Genomic DNA, 19,144 nt, shown 5'->3' with positions numbered 1-19,144 from the left:
CCACAGAGCCCCACTTAGCAAGCATACAAGTCTGGAGGACACAAAGGGTCAGTGCTACTAATCAACCAGTGGCATTGCACCTTCCCTCACCCTCTAACCCGGCAGCCAGCTTCCACTTGCCATGTTGAATGTTGGAGAGATGAGTGTCTTCCCCCACCCTTCAGTCCTGAGGAGGGATTTTTACTTTGATTATTTTTGAGAACAGGTTTGTGTAAAACTTGATTTGAGAAAACATTCTCCTCCTGCATGCTGAAGGATTGAGGGTCTGTAATCCCTCTCAAATCGCCCAGATGAGGCTGGTATTGCAATGTCAGCTTCAGAACTAACAAAGGGGGATTAACAAGGAAAATTCTGCATGAAAACCTGCCACGCGCTGAAGGCTTTCAGTGTAAAGCAGATAAGATAGGTACAGCCGAGCCATTTTTAACCCAGTTTTTAGAACTTTCAGAGCTGTTCTGCATTGACAAAGAGCAAGGGCTGGATTTACTGCTATCTGTCTCCACCCCACCCCTCTAGCCTTTCAACTGGGACACTTGTTTGTAGCAGGAGGAGACAACTCTCCTTCACTACAGGGAAGCTAGAGCCCTGCTGGCCAAGGTCCACCAGCAGACATGACCTCTCAGCCAGTAGACACCTGGGTTCCCACAGGCCACAGAGAGACACTGTGTCCAACTGTCCCCCCTTCTCAGGTGGGTTGTCACACCAAATCCCAGGTGATAAGGAGACTTGGCTTTGTTATTTTTTCTGATCAGAGGTAAAGGAAAGGTAGTATTGTCCTAGGGTTGGAAAGCCTCTTAGAGCCCACCTGGGCCAGCCCTCTCCTAACAGGTCCTCTGGCCTAGGGGTTAGGAGCCCTGACTTTGGAGTCACTATCCTCACTTATAAATGTAGACAAGTTAATTCCTTAGACCTCAGTTCCCTTTTCTTCTTTTTTACCCTTTTCTTTAATAAATAATGTTCACTTCCTCACTTTGTTGGGAGAATTAAATGAGATAATATATGTAGAGCCCTTTTCACGGCGCCTGACACATAATAAGTGCTTCACAAATGGTAGTTTTGATTATTATGAATGAATTAGAATTACTATCATATGTGGAAAAAGCAAAGAGAAGGAGACTAGCATGAGCCTGAATATTTTAAGTAGGAAAAATTCTCAGGTTCACTCCTCTCAGCAAAACCCCATTCCAGACCTAATCAAATGTTGCAGAAATGCTATAAAACTTAATGCAAGTCTTGGCCACATTCTGGAGCAACTTCATAAGCACTTGTGTTCTGAAGAACATTGACTGATGGCACCTCAGCTCCCAGAAACAACCCCTTAGATGGCCTGTCCTGCCCCAGGTGAGGGAGTTTAGGCTGGTGAGAAGCCAGAAACTCATCATATGAGCAAATATAGAAAAGAGGCCTTTCAGAAAACACGGTTCCCACCACAGCTACCTATGGGCCTGGGACAAAGCAGAGACAGTTCCAAGGAGTTGAAGAGACCTGACTCTGTTAACTAAAACCCAGTAGCTAGCATGGCCTGAAAATACAGTGGCCCCTATGGAAATGTGGTGAGCTTCCCATCCCTGGGAGAATCTAAGACAACATGTGACTAGCTTCTGAAAACAAGGCTAGTAGAACACATTCCTTTATGAGCGAAAGGCTACAACTAATTTGCTGCCAATGTATCTCCTAATTCTAATAGTCTGTGCTGTCCTGGGGCCAGTCATTTCCATCTCTGGCCATACCACCCTCATCAGCAAGTGAAAGGCTTTGCTCTTCCACTAAGGTCCCCACCTGTTCTGGTGTGGTGTAAGCCCTGCCTTTTGACTGTTGTGTAACTTTGGGTGGTTCATTCTGCCACTCTGTGCCTCAATTTATACATCTATAAAGTGGGGGTAACACCAGTTCTTATTTCTCAGGGCTGCTGTGAGCCTCAATGCTGCAGGGTCATAAAGCTCCTGCCAGACCTGCCAAGTGTTTAGTCAACACAGGTTAGTGGTGGTAGAGACACAGGCCCAGCAGGACTTACCTGCTGCCCCAGGGGGAGGCTACTACTAGGCAGGGTGTGTTGTCTGCCTCGTCTTCTCCCATCTGCCCCTCCACCCAGCACTCACACCCAGAGTATTCTGGGAGTTCTGGTGGCCAGTCCCATCCCCTGAAATGGTGAAGTCGCAGCTGAGTTTTGGAGTGGAGATCTGCATGTCTCCAATGCCACTGAGCTGAGCAGATGTGTGTTTTGTTTGTCAGGCCAATTAGCAGCAAGCAGGCATATTAAGTGCATTCAACAACCCCAGTTAGGCAGTGTGGCCAGCCCCCTTTTGCCTATATTGCTGTTTCTTCCCCCTCTCTTCCCCACTCTCCTCTCAGCAGTTCAGGGAACTGTGAGAAGAAAGAAGGGGCTCTAGAGCAAGAGCTGTCATCCCTGTGCCCTACAGGAGGATTCCAAGTGCCTGCCTCCAGTCAGCTGTCCTTCTGCCTTAGTCTGCTGTGTCTCAGGTCCTGTGAGGCTGCATCAGACTCTCTTCTCTTTGTAAAGTCTCTCTCTCTGTCCCCTTCCATTGCATCTCACTGTCTCTCTCATCTGTTTCTCCCATTGTCTGTGTCTGCCACTTGCCATCTTTGACTGACCGTCTTACTAGTAATTTCTCAATCCCAGGCCCCCCTGGCTTCTGCCAGCTGGGGTGGGAGAACCCTTTCCTCTGTCCTCAGAGCTCCTGGGTGCAGTCCCAGACCCCAGATCAAGCCACTGCACATGGCCCTCAAGCCACCCCACTGTGTACTCTCTACTCGCCTAGAGCTCAGCACAGGCAGCCATCAGCTCTGTAATCCCTTGGCTCGGGGAAGAGCAAGCTTGGAGCTTTCTAGTCCCCACCAGCCCAGCAGTGATACAGGCCTCCTAGAGAAGGCCGGGTAACAGGTAGCTGAGATCTTGGCACAAAGGATGCTGTCTTGCCAAAGACACTTGCCTGTCAGCACCACTGAGCCTCTAAAACCTAACCTCACACCCCCAGGTACTCTGCACATGCATGCCCTACACCACACCCACACTGTGACCCATACCAGTGAAAATTATCAGGCCTTCTCTCTGTGGAGCAGATCAATACTTTAACTAGAGCTGGTTCTTCTTCATCTTCTGTTTTAATCTCTAGATCTACTAGTGGGAGTTTTTAAGCCTCATTAACTCTACCATTTCTAATTTCTATCTGAGTTTGGGAAGTACATGGTCCACCTAGGTTAGCCATGCTCAGGGTCAGGGTGGGGGCATGTGGTACAAGGACTGGGAGGGACGCTGGCAGTAGAGGCAGGAGCCAGACTGATGTTGTAGCCACATAGGTACACCAGACAGCAGGCAAAGCAGAGTCAGAGGACTGGGAAGCCAGGGTGGTGATCTGGGCATGCAGAAGACCAGCCTTAACTAATGAAGTGGGAAGGGAAAAAGTAGTAAGGGTGGATAGGAAAGGGCTGGGCTCTGGGGAGGTGTGCATCCTGGAGAGGCCTGGTTGTGCTGTCTGGGAGGACTCCTGCTAGGAGGTGGTCCAGGACCTCTATGCACTGACCAAGGGGCTAGGGGATGCCAGGGTGAGCAACAGAAGCTCAAGACCTATTTGGGAGGCAGCCGCAGGCAGCAGACTAGAGATGAAAGACATACTTGGAACCAAAGAAAATGAGGGCCAAGGGAAGGAAGAAGGAGGTGGAAGAGGGTCAGTGCAGAGCTTGGTCGGGTCCCATGCTCAGAAACCTAGTTGTCCTTTAAGGAACGTGTCCAGGCACTGGAGGAATAGGGCCACGTGAGGAACTATTCTGGGCCTAACTGAGGTGGACTTAATAGGACTTGGCTATTGAGTGCCAAAGAGAGGGAAAAAGTCAAGGCAAGCCAAAATAATAAAAGCTGACCCTTAATTGGGTGCTCACAACACGAAGAAGGCATTGGAAGTATCATCCCCATTTTACAGATGAGGAAAATAAGGCCTGAGCTTCAGGGAAGTGTGGGCTTGAATGTGAACCCTGACAGTCTGGTTTCACAGTCCAAGCTCTTAACCATGGCAGCAAAGTTGGTCATTAGGTCAGAAACCCAACGGGAAGGAAAAGCGAGGATTCCAGAAAACAATAAGGAAATGGCACTAATGAAACCTAAAGCCCAGCTTAGGAGACCTCCGTGGTCTGGTCCTGTCCCTCTCTTGCCCTGGCTCACTCTGTTCCAGTCACACTAGCCACCTGCCTCAGGGTCCTTGCATCTCATCTGCTTGTTTTCAGTCAGGAACACCTTTCTTTGAGCCAACCGCCTGGTTCACTCCATCCTGTCCTCCGGCTGTGTGCTCCAACGGCATCTTAGGGCACGCTTCTTGCCCCTTTATTCTTGCCCCATATCACGCTTCTTGCCCCTTTATCCTGCTTTATTTCTCTTCATAGCACTTATCAGCTCCTTGCCCCACAATGCCTATTTGCTTATTTGTTGATTGTCTCTCTTTACCAACTGGAATGTAACCTCCATAATGGCAGGTATTTTTCTCTCTCTCTCTTTCTCTTTTGTTCACTGCTGTGTCTCCACAACTTGGAACAGTGCCTGGTGCATAGTAGGCACACAAGAAGAATTTTTTAAAATTATAGTAACATGTATACAACATAAAACTTACCATTTTAAGTGTATAAGTTCAGTGGCATTTACTATATTCACATTGCTGTACAACCATCACCTCACCACCATCCATGTCCAAAATTTTTTCATCTTCCCAAACCCCAACTCTGCACCCATCATACAGTAACCCCCAATTCCCCCTTTCCACAGCCCACAGAAACCACCATTTACTTTTTGTCTTTATGAATCTGACTACTGTTATATGCACCTCATATAAGTGGAATCATAATGTTTGTCCTTTGTGTCTAGTTTATTCCACTTAGCATAAAGTCATAAAGGTCCATCCATGTTGTAGCATGTGTCATAATTTTCTTCTTTTAACATCAAATAACATTTCATTGTATTTACATACCACATTCTGTTTATCCAAGGGTTGATGGACTCTTGGTTTGCTTCCACCTTTTGGTTATTGTGAATCATGCTGCTGAGAACATGGTCATACAAATAGCTATTCAAGTCAATAAATATTTTTTGACTGAACGAAGGAAGTCTGGAGGAGAATCTGTGTGAGGGGTGAGGGAGGGATGGCGGGTTCCTCCTCAGACATGGTGGGTTTGAGGGGCAGGTGGAAGCTCGGGGCAGAGGCTGCAACTGGACTCCCAGACTGCGGGGCAGTGGTGTGGCAGAGATAACAAAAGCCTGGGAAAAGGCAAAATCCAGGAGGGAAAGAATGGGGTGAGAGGGAAGGCTGGTCCAGCTCGAAAACCAGTGGTCATCCGACTACCAGGAAGCTGGGCAGAAAAGATGGAACCACCAGGACCCAGGCCTTTGCCCATCCCTCCTCCACCCAGAGGACCTGGAGATCATCTACTCTCGCATGCCAGGAAAGGTCAAAAACAGAGGCTGCCCTTGTGGGTGAGGGGAAGTAAGTAAAAGTGTCATCCCATCCTTTACTCACTTCCATATCCCAGGAGGAAACTTCTGCACAAAGGGCAGGAAATCTGATCTGAGTCCTGACTTTACACCCACCCAGAAATGTTATCCTGGACACCGTATTCTCTCATGTTTGAAACTGGAATAATGACGTACCAATGTCTCCTTCACAGAACTAGTATAAGAGTCCAATGAGTATGTAATAAAGGGCTTTATAAAACTTAAATCCCTTTAAACTACCAGGGAAATGACTGAGAAGTGCATAGGCCCAGAATGGTCTCTGTGGGAACCACAGGCCCATGGAGGGTACAGAGCTGACTGTGGTCCCCCTGGGGAATAGGGTAGCCTGAATCAGAGCTGTAGGAATTTGGAAAATAGAACATTCATGAGGCCTGGAGGAGCCGTGAGGAGTCTAATGCCTGAAAAAGAGAGAAATGTCGTCAATGGGGCCAGGGAGCAGGGAAAAATGCATGGACTGTGGGCTAGCTGCTCCTCCCAGCTTGGCCACATTCCCAGGTGCTTGATCTTGAACAAGTCACTTACCTGCCTTGAGCCTCAGTTTCCTCAGCTCCAAAATAAGGGTGTTGGAACCTCTTTTGCAGATTAAATAAAATAAAAATATGGGCAAAGTGTCTGGCACAGGAGTTCCCAAGGTTCCCTGATGGACACTAAAGATAAACTCATGCAGAGAGTCATGGGCATTGAGCTGAAAGCTGAGCCAGCTGTGGCTGGTGGATGGGGTTTCCATGGAAGTGGCCACCTGGCACCCAGGTGGTGGGGAACATGAGAGTAGTAGCTCAGAGGCAGGAGCGTGCATGGTGATGTGGTGCTGTAAGTGGCTGTCCAGCTTACCAGGTGCAGCTCCATGAAGAACAAGAGACAGGCCTTCAACCAAAACCTTATAAATAAGCATCAGCCCATGTGCCCAAAGCCAAGGAAAACTGGGGGTATCTAATGAAAACCACCCTCCATTGGTGGCAAGGAGGAGCTTTTGAATGAGGACAACATGTAAATGGGTTGGGGAGGATGGGGCAGGGTTTGTAAGCTCTAGGAGTGTCCTGGGGGAGCAGGGACTGGAGAGGAGCACTTTCCCAGCTGGCTTAGCCACCGATGGAGCAGGAGAATGGGCTGAGCCCTGTCGTACATGCCAGAAGAGAAAAGGAATAAATTATGTTTCTCTTGTAGTATGTGACCACCTAAAAAAAAGAATAAGAAAATTAATTATTTGCTGTAATTAGTGTAATGACCTACACCATTAGTGGTTATTTACCACCCAAATAAAATTTCCCATCATAAATGTCAACTCATCTTCCTGAATGTAAAGTCTGGCAGACCCCACTGCTGACAGGCCTGGCTGATTTCTTTTGTGAGCCCCCATCCCCTAGCCCACCCCTCTTTCTTCTCAGAGAATTAGGGTGCTTGTCATTGGCAGGAAACAGGCACCAGGGGCTATATTATGAAATTTGCCCTATTACGTGTTTTGCCCCAGATGGGCAATATGCGGGCTATAAAAGCTAGGCCCTTTCAGGCAGGGGGTGTGCAGGTGTGGTCCCTGGAGCTAGAGGGGCAATGAGTGCCTAGGAAGATGTTAAGAGCCTTAGTGCCCCTTCCTCTGCACTCTTCCCCCTGCCTCATCCAGCCCAAAGAATGTTTGTTAGCTGATATCTTAGAGGCTACATACCCTTTTATACACTGCTACATTTAATAAAGAAAAGAGGATAAGTGCCCCCTTTGTGGGTAAGGAAACCGAGGCTCAAAAGCCTTCATGACTGGCCCAAAGAATAGAATAGCTCTGGACTCTTTCACTATGATAATGGACCATCAATCTAATCTTGCCCCACTATCAAATAAAGAAAATATAAATATCTTTGGATTAAAAGGAGATGGGTACCCCCAAAAGCCATCAGGTAGCAGAGTGGATGCCCATACTCACTTACTCAGGGCCCTGGCAACACAGGGCAGTATGCTACCTGCTCAAGAAAGGGCAGCTCTCCATACAAGCCCTTTGTATTGTGTGACATCCATGATGGACCACGGCTGCTTGGGATGAGTAGGGGCATATGGGCGTTTAATCTCACTCTTCATTTAGGTCTCATGCCAGAAGAGGAAAGATCCCAGCAGGTATGGGTTGTACTGAATGTCCCCACAAGGGACATTTTTACCCTCTGACCTGAAACTGGTACTGGGGACTTGAGCCTCCCTGGTGCCAGGGCTTAACTCCAGACATTGGGGCGATGAGGTAGAAGCCTATATGGAACCCAGCTGCCCAGACATTGGTCTCACCGTGCTTGCAGAGCCTACCTGAGGGCAGTTGCTTTCTCAGCCTATGTCCTTACCACATCAGCTAACAGGACCAGTGTTCCTACCGTGGGCATTGGGAAGGAGAGCCTCGTGAGCTGCTGCAGCCTGGGGTTAACAGTGTTTTTCACAGAGGTTACTAAAGGCATTTGGGCTGGACAGTTTCTCCTTGGGCAGCAATGCCCCACATTGCAGGGTACCTGGTATCCCTGCTCACTAAATACTCACTAAATGCCAACAGGACCCACAGGCATTGTTAATGATCATAAATGCCCTGACTTATGTCCAAATGCCAGTGGAGGCAGGACAAGGCCTGCCACAAATATCCATAGCTGACACCTATGGGATGCACCTTCACTTTGTGTCACGGGTGAAAAGTATCCTCTCTGGCCCCAGGCTCTATGGCTGACCTGCCAAATAGATGCACTTGGCCAGGTTGCACCACACTTCTGAAACCCCAGGTTCCTCATTTCTAAAATAAGGGGTCCCCCTAGCTTTACTGTTTTCATAGGCAGGCAAAAACAGACATTAATAGCTTAGCATGAATTTGAGTCACTCTCTTCTCCCAAAGGTGTTGCTGTTTCAAGCCTCATCTCTCACTATGGAATAAAGAGCCTTGTCCCAGTGAAAGGAACTGCAGGCATTAGGGAATAGATGGGAATAGAGGTGTTTTGAAAGCCAGAGGGCACCTTCTTGTGCCTGAAATCCCTTTTCTCAGACAACTTTGAGTTAAATTGGTTGTGCTGTGCTGGACTCCCTTGACAGCAATCTGTGAGGCTCCTTCAGGGATCGCCTATATGTTTGGGGTGAGAGATACGGAGGCTGCACATTAGAATCACCTTGTAGCTTTTCAAGCATCCATAGCCCAGGTCACACCTGAGGCCAATGATGTTACAATGTGTGGGGTGAGACCAGGCACTGGTGGGTTTGGAAGCTCTTTGGGTAAGTCCAATGTGCAGACAAGTTTGAGAACCACTGGTCTAGACCCAAAAGCCAAGCCAGTCTCCCAAACTCTGGTTCTCTCTCACCTCCTAGGCCACACATTAATCTGTGTGCAGCCAGAGAAGTACTTACTAGAAGGTTTATCCACATGCAGGCTGCTCCTGAAATTGTGGTTCTAGTGAGGGTTTGCACTGGAACCCAGGGTTTATGAAGACACTCCATGAGGGATGGATGGGGAAGGCCCTCAGACCCAGCTTGGGCATGCACACATTAAAGAGCTAAAAGGCTCTTCTATGGGGTCATGACTATACATGCAAATGCCTATCACCCTAAAGGATTATATCCCCAGACATGAGCAAGCCATAAATTAAAAGGCCAAAATATAGAACAAAAATTGTGGGCAACACCCAGTGCACTATATGTGTTCCATCTCTCTCTCCTCCACGGCCCATTTCCAGATGGTTTGCAGCCTTCAAATCCCCTTTTATTCATAGGTTTTGAGCACTTTGCCATTCATTCCCTCCATCAAAAACCAGCAATTCAAGAATAGCTCAGTCATTGTTTGAGAACTAAAAAAACGGTAGAGACTTTCTCTATACCTTGCGGGAGGGTCCTCCTCTGGCTCCCATCACTGCACTGAGCCTCTGCTCTTGACCTTCTCACCCTTCTCTGTGAGCACCTTCTAAGGCTGTCACTCCAATTCAGCTCATTTCAGTCAGATTGAAGCAGGTGGGTGGCTTTGTGAGTTAGCTAGACTTACTTTCATTTCAAACCAATATGTGGTAAAAAGAAAGTTAATCATTTAATAAGGGTAAGCTGTTCTATTACCCCACTATGCCTCCCATGCAGAGAGCTCCCTCCCACTTGTCTGTGGTACCTGAAAGCTATCACGACTCTCTTTGGAGTGAAGCCTTTGCAGTGCCTGTGAAAACTGCAGTTTTGTTTCAATGCAGGGAAACAGCCAAGCCATTGTTGCCTGTTGGTGACACCACTGGTCTTGGTCTCAGAGACCTGGGTTTAAATTCCAGGTGTGTTTGGCTTGTCAAGTTACTTGACTCAAGCCTCTGCTTTCTCATCTGTTGGGTAGTTTAAAGAGTCAAGATTTAGTGAACATTTTCCATGTTCCAGATGCTGGGCTAAGTGTTTTAGGTATATTGTCTTATTTAATCTTCACAATAATATAACGAGATATGTATTAATATTATTCCTATTTGAGAGACAAGGAAACTGATTCTTGTGTTATTTAACTTCCCCAAGCTTCCACAGTCAGCGAATGATGGAACCAAGATTAACTCACCCCAGGTATGGGGTCCCCAGGTATGGTGACTTCCACTGGAAGAGTTTAGCATATTAGACAAGCGGATGCCCTCTAACTTCTTAGGGGTTTTCAATTGATATTAGTTGATGAAAACCAAGGTTCTCATCTCCCTTAAGAGTGTGGAAGTGTAGGTGTTGGGTTTCAAGATATTAAATAACATGCCTGAATTCACACAGCTAATAAAAGTAGAACCAATGTTTGAGCTCAGACTAGCCTACTATAAAGTCAACATTCATGATGGCTACACAATTCTGTCCAGCAGCAGAGCTTGCATGCACACATATGTGTATGTGTATACACCTTGCAGTGTCTAATACATATGGACTCAGTGAATATTGTATGTGAGTGTGTGTGTAATTTACTGAATCTTTTACCCATAGGATTCTTTTACTATTACAGCACAGGAAAGGTCCTGCCTGCTAAGTGTCTTGGGAGAGAACCAACATGTATGTAGGTAAGAAAAACTTGAACTGCTTCACAGTTTTGCTAAAGGTCCTAGGTCTTGGCTCCTCTCCTCTTCAGTGAACCAGGGTTCTGGTTACTCTGAACTGAATAGAGTAGAAGAAATCCAACATGAAATAGGAGTCATGGTCTCCTTCATCCAAAACTTTGCAGTGGACTGGGAGCTTTAGAACCTACACATGAACATCTCCATGTCAGAATGGAAGGAACAGGCCGTTCAGTTGGTTAGAACAGTGTTCCCAGTGACCCAGAATGTGTGTGTCTCCAATCCACATATGGGCTGTTAGCTTTACAGGCTCAGCACCATGGTCAGTCAGTTCCTTTCTACCTACACACCATCCGTCACAGGGGAAAATAAGGGGGGCACTTTTGTACAACCAACCTGTCCCTGCTCCTGGAAGACTAATCAAAATTAACATCTTACAGAAGGTGGCTCTCAGCTTCATTGTCTGTCACCTGAGAGGTGCTATACCTCCATGGCGAAGCAAGGGCACGGGTGCAAAGCTGCACCATTAGTGTCCTCAGAGCTTTCAGGCTGCTGGCCCTTTGGGGTCGGCAAAACTATTGTGTTGGCCAAAGAGATTGTTTAGTTTTTTTCTGTAGGATAACTCTAGTAGTGCTTAGTTGTCTTTAACTTCATTTGAAATAATTTTGTTAGATTGTATTATGACAGCTGTCATGTCAGTGTGCATTTAGAAAATAAACATCAAAATTGGTGAAGTTTTGTGCAGTCATTTTACTACTGAAGATGGAAGAAGATACACAACTTTCTCAGCATATTATGTTTTATTATTTCAAGAAAGGTAAAAATGCAACTGAAACACACACATAAAAAAAGATTTGTGCAGAGTATAGAGAAGGTGCTGTGACTGATCAAATGTGTCAAAGGTGGTTTGTGAAGTTTCTTGGTACTATTGACATTTTGGCCAAATAATTCTTTGCTGCAGGACTGTCTTATGCATTAGAAGATGTTTAGCAGTACCCCTGGCTTCTACCCACTAGAAGCCAATAGCAGGAGAGAGCTGACATATTCAAAATATCCAAATCAATAAAGTGATTGGTGAAAATGAAAAAATGTGTCTTTTATCTTATAGAAAAAACTAGACAAACTTTCTGGCCAACCTAATATATGTGGATCCGGTGGAAAAATCAATCTTGTAGTAGTCTGGTCAGACCTCTTCTCCTTTTGGGACATCCTCATTTTGACAAACAACTGAACCTGAAATAGGCAAATGATCTTTTACTCCACCATTTGTTCATTCATTCATTCATTCATTCATTCAGCAAACATGAAATGAGGGTCATCTAAGTTTCAATCCCTGTAGTATGCTTGCTATATATAGTAATAACTGAATATTTAAATAGCATTTCAAGTTATAGAAAACTTTTTACAAAACAGATATCTTTTTTTTATCCTCATGGTAACCTCCTCATGGCTTTTCTTTTCAAATCAGGAAACCGAGGCTCAGGGAAGATATATATCTTACCTATAGACACATAGCTAGTAAGTGGCAGGTACCGTCACACATTATCCCATTTAATCTTTAATCCTGTGAGGGAAATATTATCTCTAGTGTTTAGATAAGGCAATAAAGCTTAGTGATATTGAGTAACTTACCCCAAACTACACAGCTATGTTTTCTCTCCCAAAGAAAGAGATACAGCCTTGTTCTTGGGACCCTACAACCCAGTTGGGCAACAAGATGCAAATACATTCATATTTGTAAAGAAAATGCACCTTTGCCTGAGCCTCTGGATCCCCTGACTTCACTTTTGAAGTACTGTTCTCCCCTCCTTCTCCTGAGGCTAAAATATTTGTGTCTAATAGAGCTGGTTTGCAGCCCCAGACTTTACAGGTAGGTATAACCACTGAACTACCCCCAAATTACTTAACTTTAGGGTTTCAGACATCAGCAAATAAATTTGTTCCTAGCAGTTTGTAAGTTAAGCATCCATCTATCATGTTTACTTATAATTGAATTTTCTCTGTATCTCCAATATGTCTATCAGTATTGAAAGGCAACCAATAAAAAGAGCAATGAAAAGGCATTGGTTTGATCAAAGAACACTTCTTAATGGAGGATTTTCGAGCTGGGCTTCGAAAGAAGTATTTTCCATTTTCAGCTTAATTGTCCCAGATGCTGTGTCAATAAACTGTTTAGCAGGAGTGAAAAAAATTTCACAACCTGGGCTACTTTTCTATCTCTGCCTCAAGACTAAAAGTCAGACTGTAACTGGGCTGTCATCTATTAAGCACCTGCTCTGTGTGCCTGGTGGTACTACATGAGACATTTCACAAGCATTATATCCCTTACTTGTCACAATCATCCTACATAGTAGTTATTACTGAATCCATTTTTCAGTTGAGGAAACTGAGGCCCAGAGAGGTTTAATGACTTATCCAGAGTCACACAGCGAATGAGTGGTAGAGATAGAATTGGAACTTAACCTGTCTGGCTTCAGGTTCATTCTTTCTAGATCTCCACACTGACCCTTAATTCTGTGCACCTGGCCTCCACTTGTTCCTATGGGATAGTCATCCTGTCCTGCCTGTCTAGGCCCAAGATGGATTTACAGGAATAAGGATGATTTATCTGTGACAGAGGGAAGGAGAGGGAAGCCTAGGGAGGAGATGTGGCAGACTGGTGGGCCCTAGTCCAAACTGGTGGCGAGCAGACAAGCCTGTCTAAGCAATGGATTGGAAATCTCCCCCCTCCGGAGTTAATTTCACTCACAGTGCCTTTCCTATTAAATGGAGCAGTTGGTTGGCTATAGGTGTCAGAATGGCCTTATAAAACTGGAATCCAATTTAATCTCAGAGGGAGGTGTGTATGTGTGAGGGGGAAGAGAAAAGGGGAAAGGAGGGGAGAGAGAGGGAGGAAGGGAAGGGAGCTGGCAGTGTTTAAAGGCACCAGTGAGGTAAGGAGAGCAATTGGTTAGCTCCCCACTGCTGGTGGCTGGCTTGTGAGGAGAAGCTGGGTCACATCCTCACGGCTGCTGTTCTGCCCTGCTTCCGGAAGAGTTTTAGCCAAGCTTTATCCACTGTTTGGAGAAGCTTGGAGGGACACTGTTTTGGGACTCTTGCCATTTGGGACTTCCAAGTCACAAAGCTGTAATCTACCAGGCTTGTCTTTATTTGGCAATGATTCATTGTTTCCAGTGTGTCAAGTGCTGTGCTAAAGGTTTTACCAATTTTTTAAATGAATTTTCTCTCCAAATTATTATCTCCACTTTACAAATTGGGAAACTGAGGCTCAGAGAAGTTGTCTAAGGTCAAAAAGCTAATAAATTCAAGAGTGAAATTGTGAACTCAGGATTTTTACATTATTTCCCCTGCACTGAGCCTTTCGGTACCCTGCCAAAAGAATTTGCTTAGGAAAGGGGCATGAGAATGAAGCATCCTATGACTTGTTACCTTCGATATGTATGTATGTGTCACAGTATATAAAGATAAAGATACATCACTAACTAACCACTAACAAAAAAAACAAGAGAATAAGAAAAGCTTTGCATTTCCCCAAATGTAGCCATGTTTTTCAAATCCTCATTCCTACCCCTTTAAGCATACCAACATAAATATTTCTAAATCAATATATGTTATGCATAATCCACTTTTGAATTCTTTAATTAGAAAGGAACTATGGATTTGCAGAGGGCGCAAAATAAGATTAAACATCTTTTCCATTGTCCTCCAAATCTTAATTTTTCTCAGCTGTATCTTCACTCTGTGGTCTGCAGATTCACAGTGAGTGAGACTCCCCAGCCAGAGAGGCTTTGGAGCACTTTTCCAAAGACCTGGACCCTGAACAGGGGCAGTGCCGGCAGGAGACTGGCCTGGGGGCCTGTCAGGCACCCTTGGCCAATAGCCACGGCCCTGTCCCACCATGTGGATGCCTGGCCTGGACACTGCAGCCAGGTCATTTCCTAGTGACCGTGTTAGGCAGAGAAGGCCACCAGTATGGAGTAGAGTCACTAAGCACCAGGCTGACTTGGCAGTCCTTGCAAGAAGCATATGGGACTGAACAGATGGGCTGGCATGGGCACCCCGAGCTAGAACCATAAAAGCAAGAGTGGCACTGGAGGGGACAGAGAGAAAGGCAGAGAAGATAGGTCAGGAATTGGCTCTCTGAGCAGGTCCAGATCGAGGTGCATTGGGCAGGCTTGATACTGAGATGGTGAGACCCTCTATACAGGATTTGGCAGCCCTGTATAGAGGGTCTCACTGTGCTGGGGACACCTTTCCCAGTGTGTGCCGGTGTCACTTGAGGCTATCCCAATGCAGGCTGAGGGGCATGCCTGATGGCACTGGCCTTGGCTGCCTAAAGCATCCTTGGGAGCCAGAGCTTCCCTTCCTCCATTCTGTGCTCTCTTTTGCCCCATGGACATGCCTCTCCCCTCCCTGCTCCTCATTTTCCACAGCTCAGACATAAGCATTTATTTCTCTACAAACACTGGATCTCTCTCTCTCTCTCTCTCTCTCTCTCTCTCTCTCTCTGTCTTTTCTCTTTTTTTTCTTTTTCTTTTTTTTTTTTGAGAAAACCAAACCTAAAGACACTAGGAATCAATTTTATTTTAGGACTAGAATTTGTTTTGGGATGGTCCTAAAATTTGTTTAGGACTAAACAAACAAATTTGTCCCTAAATTTGTTTAGGACTAGAATTCAGATGGACGGGTGTCTGAAGATGATTTATATTGGTGGAACAGATTACAAGAACCAGAGATCATAGCTTTCCGAAGGGAAGACTTGGGGTATTTGAGGAAATGTGAGTCAGGGTCAGGTGATACCAAATGGAAGAGCTATGATATGAAAGAAGGAGTTCACTTATTCTCCAAAGGGTAGAACCAGCAGGTGGAAGTTCCAAGGAGATAAATTTAGGCTTTATTATATGGAAGGTTTTTCTCATAATTAAAGCTATTTTAAAAATGGAATGGATGATTTTAAAAGGTAGGGATTTCCCCATCAATGAAGGTGTTCCAGCAAAGACTGAACAGCCACCTGAAAGAATATTGGAGAAGCCATCCATCCAACTACTAAATGAGGTTAAGGCCCTTCTAACCCTGCATGTTTATAACTTTATAAAAGAATAACTCAAAAATGTGGTTCAAATAATGTTGAATTCCATGTTTTTTGGCAATTGTCCTTTTTGAATGAGAAGTCATCCTGGAAAAGGTATTGTTGAGATCAAAGGTAGAGAGAAAGAGAAGAGAGGGGCAGGCAGGCAGGCGTTATTATAGACCTACTTTATTAAGGGTCTTTGCCAACCACTTGGGGGCCATTGTCCTGTATGATAACCTGGGCATGGACAGACAGTGTGTCCTTCAACAAGTGCCAGCAGAACCCAGCCCTGCCAATCCTTTTTCCTAGCTAGGTGGGGCAGAGGAAGGGAGGTACAGGAGAGTACTGAAGTGTGGCATGAGCCATTTCTCTTCTAGCAGCTCAGAGAAAGTCCACTATCCTTTGGCCTGAAAACAAGACTTGTTATGGGTCACAGGACGGCAGGGAGTAAGCGTATGTGCCTGCGTGTTGTCCTGTAACAGTACATTGTAGGGTTTTTTTCTCCTAAATGGCTTAATACGCCAATGTTTGTGGAGCATCCTTGGAATCCAAGTGTCTTCAGCGTAATTACTGTTAATTGCTCAGACTATTCTATAAACTCATCCAATTAAGACAAAGTTATTAACTTTATAAAATATCACAGGCATCCCACAGTGCCATGTGTAGATGGAATAACAGTTTGAGAGGCAGAGTCAGCATGAAATATCATGCAAGTGAGGAGGCATATGTACTTTTTTAAAGAAATATGACAACATCTACATTATGGAGGTGGGTTTTCTTTCATTTGGCTGGAAACACTCACGCCAGTGGCTGAGTCCAGAGGGCTTCCCAGCCCAGCCCAGCGTCTGCAAAACCAGCTCAGCATGACTTTAGCTGAGGCATCTCAAGAGCTCAGGCATCCCCAGCTCCTTGGGCTCATAAACTCGACAGCAGACTCATAAACTCCAGCTCCACCACTTACCAGCTGTGTGATATTTCAGTACCTACTTAACTTCTCTGGGCCTCCATTTTCTCTCCTAGTGTTGTAGTGAGGATTCAATAAATAAATACATAGAAAAACATTGGAATAGGATCTGATATGTAGTAGTAATGAACAAATTTCAGTGGATAATCTTTATTATTGCTAGATTTTTCTGTGAAAGGGTCAATATTTTCATTAAAGCTTCCTCTTTTCTCTTGTACCTCATTTGTGAGGTGCAAGTCCTATAACACTAGCCATTATAGTATTGGTGATAAAATCAATCATGGCTAGGCTATAATTTTTTAATGAACATTTAAATAAAACATAACTTACATGAGTCAAGGACATAGATTATAGATGTGCAACTTGATGATTTTTCATGAAGTAAATATGTCTGTATAATCATCATATGACTCAAGAAACAGAACATCACCAGCACTCCAGAGGCCCCTTATGTTCCCCTTCCAGTCATCAACAACCCCCTCCCTGAGGAAAGCATAACGTTGAATTATGCAAAGTGTACTCTTTTGGAGGCCAGACTTCTTTTGCTGCATTATGTTGTCTGTGAGATATAATCATATGCGATTCATCCATTCAAGACTGAAAGAAACTGAAATGTCCATCAGCAATAGAATAGATAAACAAATGATGCTATACTATAAACAATGAAATATTACACAGCAATGGAAAGCAACAAACTACATATACCAGGGCAATACAGCCTTCCCATTGAGGACTAGATGACGATTTGTGAAAAATTGAGAATAATCAGGGATTACTGAAATTCTTGGAACACCCACTGTGGCCACCCTCCTGAGCCACTGTGTCAGCCCCAGCAGACGGATCAGTTTTTCCAGCTCTAGCTCTCCTGTAAGCAGTGGGCCTGGGCACTTTCCATACTTGAGAGTTCCAAGCCATGCCCAAATCCAATAAGATAATGGGTAGTGAATTTAACTGGAAACCTTATGAGACAGTGAGCAGCCCATCACTAGAGGCATGTAAGTAAACACTAGAAAGCTCTTTGCAAAGAAGATTCAACTATCAAATGGCCAATTGAACTGAAAATGACACCAAGTTTTCTTCCCTCTGTGATTTTGTTAATTATAGGATGCCATGTTTGACGCCTGAATGGACTGCAGCCACAAAACTTGGGACAGTCTCAGGGCTACCTGGATTAGATGAAAATGGTTTTTGTGCACTGGCTGCTGATTTTCACTCTAAGTAAACAAAAGCTTTCCAGTAATGAGACGTATGTCCCTGCTCTCCTGGGACTCCCCACACTACTCCCATCCCTGGTGCTGGCAGTCACATTAAGTAGATGAACACTCACTGATGACCCAAGGGTCATTGGTAAGGACACATTAGCCAACAGCACTTGTTCACCTGGCCCAGTCAGGTATGGAAATTGCATTTGTGAGGATTTTGCCTTCCCAGGGGAGGGATGCTGCCATTCTGCCCACCCAAATACCTACTTGAGGCTGAATGGGATCCACTGCCCAAATGTACTTCCTTCTCCATAACACAGCCAACCACATGGCCTCAGCAAAAATGGAGAACATCTGGCAGCAGCCAGTACGGAAGGGTGGGAGACCTGGCCCTACCTCTCCCTAAAACTGGCCTTGATGATCAACAGTTTTAAGTCATTGGAGTTCCCCATTACCTGCTCCTTTGTATACATAACAGTTTCCATGAAACCTCCTCCAACTTCAAGAAAGCAAACTCATTCTTGTCTGAAGTTCATGCAGTGAGGCTTGCAAGTAGTATAGCTAGCTCCCCGTGCAGGCCCAGCATCGCAGACCCCAGGGTGTGATGGAGGCTCAGAGGTATGGAGAAAGAAAGCAGAGGCCAACAGCTCTTCCCCGGGATAAAGAGCACAAAGCAACATTTCCTTTCCTTTTGACAAAGTTGCCTTCATCTCCTCGTCTCGCCAACTCAGCAGCGCATGAAGAGAGTATACTGTCCCCCACCCCGGTGGGGAAAACATAGCCACCAGGGGTCAGAGACCTGAGTCGCCCTCCCTGACCTACAGATCCTCAGTTTCATGTAAACCAGAGGCAGCCTGAGATGGACATTTCCCCTGTAGATTCTTTACCCACTTCCTTCTGATCATAATCATCTGACCAGGCACTGTGCCCTCTGCGGTGCATCAGAGCCAGCCCTCACCACCCACTCAGGGCCAGCCTCCAGTCTGACCCTGGCTGGCTGGGCTTTCTGCAGAGGGAGGGAGTGCCTATAAGGTGTGAAGGGATAGGTGCTGGGTCTTGCATGCTGACCATGGGTTTGTCACTTGACTCCCCCTCTCCCCACTCCAAGAAATGAACCACACTTTGTTGCAGGTCAACTTCCTTGACTGTCAGGACCCTTCCCAGGACCATGTTTCCACTGCAGCCAGGGAGGTCAGAGTGCAGGGGACCCAGGGCCCCCGGAAGACTGGGCCTCTGCCCCACCCCCACTGCCCATTAGCCTATGTGACCTTGAGCAAGTCATTCAACTGTTTTCAACTTGGGCTTCTTAAGTCCTAGGACAGGAATAAGGATCCTGCCCTGCCTACCTCAGGAGAGTGTCTTAGGAATCAACAACAGAGAATTAAAGAGGGAGGAGGAGGAAACAAG

The 19,144-nt window shown here is 45.6% G+C and overlaps 1 protein-coding gene across 1 annotated transcript in view; it reads left to right on the top strand.

Annotated features, from left to right (window-relative positions):
- DSCAML1 (DS cell adhesion molecule like 1) overlaps nt 1–19,144 on the top strand; it is a 365,485-nt gene that overhangs the window by 153,566 nt on the left and 192,775 nt on the right. The gene's annotated exons all lie outside the window — the stretch shown is intronic.

This window comes from Artibeus jamaicensis, unplaced genomic scaffold, assembly GCF_021234435.1.
Source record: "Artibeus jamaicensis isolate MK-2021 breed Jamaican fruit bat unplaced genomic scaffold, CSHL_Jam_final contig_196, whole genome shotgun sequence".
NCBI classification, from domain to species: Eukaryota; Metazoa; Chordata; class Mammalia; order Chiroptera; family Phyllostomidae; genus Artibeus; species Artibeus jamaicensis.
The sequence above is the reverse complement of the archived record's forward strand: the minus strand, read 5'-3'. Positions and strand labels throughout refer to the sequence as shown.